This window comes from Anomalospiza imberbis, unplaced genomic scaffold (genome assembly GCF_031753505.1).
Source record: "Anomalospiza imberbis isolate Cuckoo-Finch-1a 21T00152 unplaced genomic scaffold, ASM3175350v1 scaffold_1188, whole genome shotgun sequence".
In the NCBI taxonomy this organism is placed as follows: domain Eukaryota; kingdom Metazoa; phylum Chordata; class Aves; order Passeriformes; family Viduidae; genus Anomalospiza; species Anomalospiza imberbis.
This window is the reverse complement of record NW_027099581.1, coordinates 1-6,010: the sequence shown is the minus strand read 5'-3', so window position 1 is coordinate 6,010 and position 6,010 is coordinate 1.

The following is a 6,010-nucleotide window of genomic DNA, read 5'->3' as shown; positions in this document are numbered from 1 at the left end:
TGCTCCTCAGCATCTCAGGAGGCTTCACCGTGGCCAGGGTGGACCTTCTGTGGTCCATCCCAGGAACTTGATCACCTCAAAGATGTTGCCCATGGGTTTGGGGTTGTCCAAGACCTTCAGGTTCCTCAAGATGCTCCTCAGCATCTCAGGAGGCTTTAGTGGTGGTCAGGGTGGACCTTCTGTGGTCCATCCCAGGAGGTGGCTCAGCCCCAAAGATGTTCCCCATGGGTTTGGGGTTCTCCAAGACCCTCAGGGTTCCTCAAGATGTTCCTCAGCATCTCAGGAGGCTTCAGTGGTGGTCAGGGTGGACCTTCTGTGGTTCATCCCAGGAACTTGATCACCTCAAAGATGTTCCCCATGGGTTTGGGGTGATTTGGGGTACATTTTGGGGTGGTTTGAAGCGGTTTTTGGGGTGGATTTTGGGGTGATTTGGGGTGGATTTGGGGTCAGGTTTGCAGTGGTTTTTGGGGAGATTTGAGGTGTTTTTTGGGGTGGTTTGGGGTAGATTTTGGGGTGGTTTTTGGGGTGATTTGAAGTGGTTTTTGGGTGGATTTTGGGGTGGTTTGGGGTGGATTTTGGGGTGATTTGGGGTGGTTTTTGGGGTGATTTGAGGTGGTTTTGGGTGGATTTTGGGGTGGTTTTTGGGTGGATTTTGGGGTGATTGAAGTGGTTTTTTGGGGTGGATTTTGGGTGATTTGGGGTGGATTTTGGGGTGGTTTGGGGTAGATTTTGGGGTGGATTTTGGGGTGATTTGAAGTGTTTTTTTGGGGTGGATTTTGGGGTGATTTGGGTGGATTTGGGGTCAGGTTTGCAGTGGTTTTTGGGGAGATTTGAGGTGTTTTTTGGGTGGTTTGGGGTAGATTTTGGGGTGGTTTTTGGGGTGATTTGAAGTGGTTTTTGGGTGGATTTTGGGGTGATTTGGGGTGATTTGAAGTGGTTTTTGGGTGGATTTTGGGGTGGTTGGGGTGGATTTTGGGGTGATTTGGGGTGGTTTTTGGGGTGATTTGAGGTGGTTTTTGGGTGGATTTTGGGGTGGTTTTTGGGTGGATTTTGGGGTGATTTGAAGTGGTTTTTTGGGGTGGATTTTGGGGTGATTTGGGGTGGATTTTGGGGTGGTTTGGGGTAGATTTTGGGGTGGATTTTGGGGTGATTTGAGTGTTTTTTGGGGTGGATTTTGGGGTGGTTTGGGGTGGATTTTGGGGAGATTTGAGGTGGATTTTGGGGTGGTTTGAGGTGGTTTTTGGGGTAGATTTTGGGGTGATTTGAGGTGGTTTTTGGGGTGGATTTTGGAGTGGATTTGGGGTGGATTTGGGGTCAGGTTTGGGGTGGAATTTGGGGTGGTTTGAGGTGGTTTTTGGGGTGGATTTTGGGGTGGTTTGAAGCGGTTTTTGAGGTGGATTTTGGGGTGGTTTGGGGTAGATTTTGGGGTGGATTTTGGGGTGATTTGAAGTGGTTTTTGGGGGTTGGATTTTGGGGTGGTTTTTGGGTGGATTTTGGGGTGGTTTTTGGGGTTGGATTTTGGGGTGGTTTTTGGGGTAGATTTTGGGTGGTTTGGGGTAGATTTTGGGGTGATTTGGGTGATTTGAAGTGTTTTTTTTGGGGTGGATTTGGGGTGGTTTGGGGTGGATTTGGGAGATTTGAGGTGGATTTTGGGGAGATTTGAGGTGATTTTGGGGTGGTTGGGGTTTAGGGTGGTTTGGGGTAGATTTTGGGGTGGATTTTGGGGTGGTTTTTGGGTAGATTTTGGGGTGATTTGAGGTGGTTTTTGGGGTGGATTTTGGGGTGGTTTGAAGCGGTTTTTGAGGTGGATTTTGGGTGGTTTGGGGTAGATTTTGGGGTGGATTTTGGGGTGATTTGAAGTGGTTTTTGGGTGGATTTTGGGGTGGTTTGGGGTGGATTTGGGGTCGGGTTTGGGGTGGATTTTGGGGTGATTTGAGGTGGTTTTTGGGGTAGATTTTGGGGTGATTTGGGGTGGATTTTGGGGTGGTTTGAAGTGGTTTTTGGGTGGATTTTGGGGTGGTTTTTGGGTGGATTTTGGGGTGGTTTTTGGGTGGATTTTGGGGTGATTTGGGGTGGATTTTGGGGTGGTTTTGGGGTAGATTTTGGGGTGGTTTGGGGTAGATTTTGGGGTGGATTTTGGGGTGATTTGAAGTGTTTTTTTCGGGTGGATTTTGGGGTGATTTGGGGTGGATTTGGGATGGATTTTGGGGTGATTTGAAGTGTTTTTTTCGGGTGGATTTTGGGGTGGTTTGGGGTGAATTTGGGGTCGGGTTTGGGGTGGTTTTTGGGGTGATTTGAGGTGGTTTTTGGGGTAGATTTTAGGGTGATTTGGGGTGATTTGAGGTGGTTTTTGGGGTGGATTTTGGGGTGATTTGGGGTGGATTTTGGGGTGGATTTTGGGGTGGATTTTGGGGTGGATTTGGGGTCGGGTTTGGGGTCAGGTTTGGGGTGGATTTTGGGGTGGTTTGAGGTGGTTTTTGGGTGGATTTTGGGGTGGTTTGAAGCGGTTTTTGAGGTGGATTTTTGGGGTGGTTTGGGTAGATTTTGGGGTGGATTTTGGGGTGATTTGAAGTGGTTTTTGGTGGATTTTGGGGTGGTTTGGGGTGGATTTGGGGTCGGGTTTGGGGTGGATTTTGGGGTGATTTGAGGTGGTTTTTGGGGTAGATTTTGGGGTGATTTGGGTGGATTTTGGGGTGGTTTGGGGTGGACTTTGGGGTGAATTTGGGTGGATTTTGGGTGATTTGGGGTAGATTTTGGGGTGGATTTTGGGGTGGTTTGAAGCGGTTTTTGGGGTGGATTTTGGGGTGATTTGGGGTAGATTCTGGGGTGGTTTTTGTGGTGATTGAGGTGGTTTTTGGGTGGATTTTGGGGTGATTTGGGGTGGATTTGGGGTCGGGTTTGGGGTGGATTTTGGGGTGATTTGCAGTGTTTTTTGGGGTGGTTTTTGGGGTGGATTTTAAGGTGGATTTTGGGGTGGATTTTGGGGTGAATTTGGGTGGTTTCTGGGGTGGTTTGGGGTGGATTTGGGGTAGATTCGCAGTGATTTTGGGGTGGATTTTGGGGTGGTTTGCATTGGATTTTGTGGTGATTTGAGGTGGATTTGGGGTAGATTTGCAGTGTTTTTTGGGGTGGATTTTGGGGTGGTTTGTGGTGGTTTTTGGGGTGGTTTGAAGCGATTTTTGGGGTGAATTTTGGGGTGATTTGGGGTGGATTTTGGGGTGGATTTGGGGTGTTTTGGGTTGGATTTTGTGGTGATTTGAGGTGGATTTGGGGTAGATTTGCAGTGGTTTTTGGGGTGGATTTTGGGGTGGTTTGGGATGGTTTTTGGGGTGATTTGAGGTGGTTTTTGGGGTGGATTTTGGGTAGATTTGCAGTGGTTTTTGGGGTGATTTGAGGTGGTTTTTGGGGTGGTTTTGGGGTGGATTTTGGGTAGATTTGCAGTGGTTTTTGGGGTGGATTTTGTGGTGATTTGAGGTGGATTTGGGGTAGATTTGCAGTGGTTTTTGGGGTGGATTTTGGGGTGGATTTTGAGGTGGTTTGTGGTGGTTTTTGGGGTGGTTTGAGGTGGTTTTTGGGGTGGATTTTAAGGTGGATTTTGAGGTGGTTTTTGAAGTGGATTTGGGGTGGATTTTGGAGTGGATTTGGGGTGGTTTGAGGTTAATTTTGGGGTGGATTTGAGGTGGTTTGGGGGAGGATTTTGGGGTGGATTTTGAGGTGGTTTGGGGTGGATTTTGGGGTGGATTTGGGGCAGTTTGAGCTCTAATTTGGGTTGGATTGTGGGGTTGACTTTGGGGTGCATTTTGGGGTGGTTGGGGCTGGAATTGGGGTATTTTTCGGGGTGGATTTTGGGGTGGTTTGGGGCAGTTTGAGGTCTAATTTGGGTCAGATTGTGGGATGATTTTCGGGGTGCATTTTGGGATGGTTTGGGGTGGATTTTGGGGCGGTTTGCTGTGTATTTTGGGTCGGATTGTGGGGTATTTTTCGGGGTGCATTTTGGGCTGGTTTGGGCTGGATTTGGGGTGGATTTTGGGGCAGTTTGAGGTGTAATTTGGGTCGGATTGTGGGGTATTTTTCGGGGTGCATTTTGGGGTGGTTTGGTCTGGATTTGGGGTGGATTTTGCGGCGGTTTGCTGTGTATTTTGGGTCGGATTGTGGGGTATTTTTCGGGTGCATTTTGGGGTGGTTTGGTCTGGATTTGGGGTGGATTTTGGGGCAGTTTTGGTGTATTTTGGGTCAGATTGTGGGGTATTTTTCGGGGTGCATTTTGGCGTGGTTTGGGCTGGATTTGGGGTGGATTTTGGGGGCGGTTTGCTGTGTATTTTGGGTCGGATTGTGGGGTATTTTTTGGGGTGCATTTTGGGCTGGTTTGGTCTGGATTTGGGGTGGATTTTGTGGCGGTTTGCCGTGTATTTTGGGTCGGATTGTGTGGTATTTTTCGGGGTGCATTTTGGGCTGGATTTGGGGTGGTTTTTGGGTGGTTTGCTGTGTATTTTGGGTCAGATTGTGGGATGATTTTCGGGGTGCATTTTGTCGTGGATTTTGGGCTGGATTTGGGGTGGATTTTGGGGTGGATTTGGGGCGGTTTGCTGTGTATTTTGGGTCGGATTGTGGGGTATTTTTCGGGGTGCATTTTGGGTCGGATTTGGGGTGGATTTTGGGGCGGTTTGCTGTGTATTTTGGGTCGGATTGTGGGGTATTTTTCGGGGTGCAGTTTGGGCTGGTTTGGTCTGGATTTGGGGTGGATTTTGGGGCGGTTTGCTGTGTATTTTGGGTCAGATTGTGGGGTATTTTTCGGGGTGCAGTTTGGGGTGGATTTGGGGCGGTGTGCTGTGTATTTTGGGTCAGATTGTGGGGTATTTTTCGGGGTGCATTTTGTCGTGGATTTTGGGCCGATTTGGGGTGGATTTGGGGCGGTTTGCTGTGTATTTTGGGTTGGATTGTGGGGTATTTTTCGGGTGCAGTTTGGGCTGGATTTGGGGTGGATTTTGGGGCGGTTTGCTGTGTATTTTGGGTCAGATTGTGGGGTATTTTTCGGGGTGCATTTTGTCGTGGATTTTGGGCCGGATTTGGGGTGGATTTTGGGGCGGTTTGCCGTGTATTTTGGGTCGGATTGTGGGGTATTTTTCGGGTGCATTTTGGGCTGGATTTGGGGTGGATTTGGGCGGTTTGCTGTGTATTTTGGGTCGGATTGTGGGGTATTTTTCGGGTGCATTTTGGGCTGGATTTGGGGTGGATTTTGGGGCGGTTTGCCGTGTATTTTGGGTCGGATTGTGGGGTATTTTTCGGGGTGCATTTTGGGCTGGATTTGGGGTGGATTTGGGGCGGTTTGCTGTGTATTTTGGGTCGGATTGTGGGGTATTTTTCGGGTGCATTTTGGGCTGGATTTGGGGTGGATTTTGGGGCGGTTTGCTGTGTATTTTGGGTCGGATTGTGGGGTATTTTTCGGGTGCATTTTGGGCTGGTTTGGGCTGGATTTGGGGTGGATTTTGGGGCGGTTTGCCGTGTATTTTGGGTCGGATTGTGGGGTATTTTTCGGGGTGCAGTTTGGGGTGGATTTTGGGGCGGTTTGCTGTGTAATTTGGGTCAGATTGTGGGGTATTTTTCGGGGTGCATTTTGGACTGGTTTGGGCTGATTTGGGGTGTTTTTTTGGGTGGTTTGCTGTGTATTTTGGGTCGGATTGTGGGGTATTTTTCGGGGTGCATTTTGGGGTGGATTTGGGGTGGATTTGGGGCAGTTTGAGGTGTAATTTGGGTCAGATTGTGGGGTATTTTTCGGGGTGCATTTGGCGTGGTTTGGGCTGGGATTTGGGGTGGATTTTGGGGCAGTTTGAGGTGTATTTTGGGTCGGATTGTGGGGTATTTTTCGGGGTGCATTTTGGGGTGGTTTGGGCTGGATTTGGGGTGGATTTTAGGGTGGATTTGGGGCGGTTTGAGGTGTAATTTGGGTCAGATTGTGGGGTATTTTTCGGGGTGCATTTTGGACTGGTTTGGGCTGGATTTGGGGTGTTTT